The sequence below is a fragment of the Priapulus caudatus genome, unplaced genomic scaffold (genome assembly GCF_000485595.1).
Source record: "Priapulus caudatus unplaced genomic scaffold, Priapulus_caudatus-5.0.1 Scaffold923, whole genome shotgun sequence".
Taxonomy (NCBI): Eukaryota; Metazoa; Priapulida; class Priapulimorpha; order Priapulimorphida; family Priapulidae; genus Priapulus; species Priapulus caudatus.
The window spans coordinates 68,374-70,589 of record NW_014577984.1 but is presented as its reverse complement, the minus strand read 5'-3'; positions in this window follow the sequence as shown (position 1 = coordinate 70,589).

Sequence of the window (2,216 nt, the reverse complement as noted above, 5' to 3'; positions counted from 1 at the left end):
CCACATGGCTTTTGAACGAGTTAATTGATTTAGCTTGTACTGTTTCTTCTGACAGGTTATTTCAGTGATTTATTACTCTAAAACTGAATAAACTTGGCTCTAGGCTAGGCTTAGACCGAATAATTCTGTCCCATATAACCTTTTTTATATTTTGGTGAGGGTTATATTGGGACATTGAGGGTGTTCCCACATATATTGGGGTGTTCATTGAAATTTCGTGAGATCGCATGCAAAATGCATGCGCTGAGAATGCGGCCCGTACGCCGCTATTGGCGCGAAAAACAACCTACCGTTCCCTTCTACATGACTTTACCTTGCTACAGATATGTGTATACATTCACTTCTTAAAAGATTGTTTTTCAGAAACCCGCTTCATTCCACTTTCGTAAATAACATTCGTCATTTACAAACAATCAGACTAATCAGAGCGAGTGTTACAATAGCCTGGTTCTCGCTTGCAAGGGCCCTTGCTCGCCTTGTATCTGTGGCGCTGGCAGGAGGGCTGATAGAATCACTCTGATTGGTCTGATTGTTTGTAAATGGCGAATGTTATTTACGAAAGTGGAATGAAGCGGGTTTCTGAAAACAATCTTTTCAGAAGTGAATGTATACACATATCTGTAGCAAGGTAAAGTCATGTAGAAGGAACGTAGGGTTTTTTCCGCGGCCAATAACGGCGTACGGGCCGCATTCTCAGCGCATGCATTTTGCATGCGATCTCACGAAATTTCAATGAACCCGCTTCTGTCCATATAAACCCTCACCAAATATAAAAAAAAGGTTATATGGGACAGAATTATTCGGTCTAGGCTAGGCTTACCTCTAGCCACAAGTTCCCATCTCGCTTAACACTACGTGGCATAGAACATTTTATGCCAGTTTTCCTAACTGCACCTGCTCCCAATGCGTCCACAAAAATGGCCTACAAAATGCAAAATGAGCGGGCTTTTTAACACTTACTTATCGACATGGACATCTCACCTATCTTTTTGAACACTTTCCACAATGTTACACCATGTATTTTTGCATTTATTCCTCAAAGTGCTGGCACTACTTGCGTTTCGTTTTCAAATGCTGGTGTGTACATGCGTGACGTCACCCGAAATGTAGACAAAACTCATGGGCAGCTATGATGCAGCGTATTATATTTCGGGTGACATACAATCACGACGCGTGTACACCCAGCATTTGAAAAACGAAATGCAAGTAGTGCTAGCACTTTGATGAATAAATGCATAAATACATGGTATTAGATTGTGGAAAGTGTTTAAAAATATAGGTGAGATGTCCATGTAGATAAATAAGTGTTAAAAAGCCCGATCATTTTGCATTTTTCTTGGAAAGCATTGGGGAGCAGGTCAGTAGCGTAGCCGGGGAGGGGAGGGGTCACCGATTTAGAAGGCGAAAAAAATGATATCCTTGTTTAGTTAAAATATCTACATCAAAACACTGCTACCTTATTTAAACCAGCAGGACTGTTTCAAGTCGATAAAACATGCCAACAACATGCACCAAATTGCACCATTAACAACATCAAAATGCAAAAAGCTCCCCCCCCCCCTAGGTCGCTCCGCTCCCTCGAACCTGTTGTCGCCTCCCCTTAGATTTAATCCTGGCTACGCCATTGGAGCAGGTGCAGTTAGGAAAACTGGCATAAAATGTTCTATAGCCCTGCGGCAACTGTACGCGGGCTATAGTCCTAGAGCTAGGCTCTACTAGGCTCTAGGTTAATACAATAAATTAATGAATAATGACAATGTAATCTTGTTGGGTAACTGGGGTTACATTATTAGCTCATCTGATGTAGTCCGATGCAGCTTGTAGAATCTCATGATCGTCCGTCCGTCCGGCCATCCTTCGTCAACAGTTGGGCACAAATCTTAACCGCTCGACGTACGGTCACGATATTCGGGACGTGGTGGGGTAATCCAAAAACGAGTTGGGATGTCGAAGTTGGGGTCAAAGGTCAAAGGTCAAGAAGTGTAAAAGAAGGGGGAACATTCCCTCCTTAACTTAAGGTATAGGGAGGAAATGGAGAATTGCGGCACAAATCTAAACGGCTCGATCTAGGCTCGTGATAGTCGCGTGTAAGCATCATGGTAGGAAAAGCCATCACTGTGCCGAAATTGGAAGTCACAGGTCAAAGGTCAATGGGGCACAGGGCAGATTTTAGACATTTTCTGAGGACATGGTCTGACGGGAGCGATTGAAACACT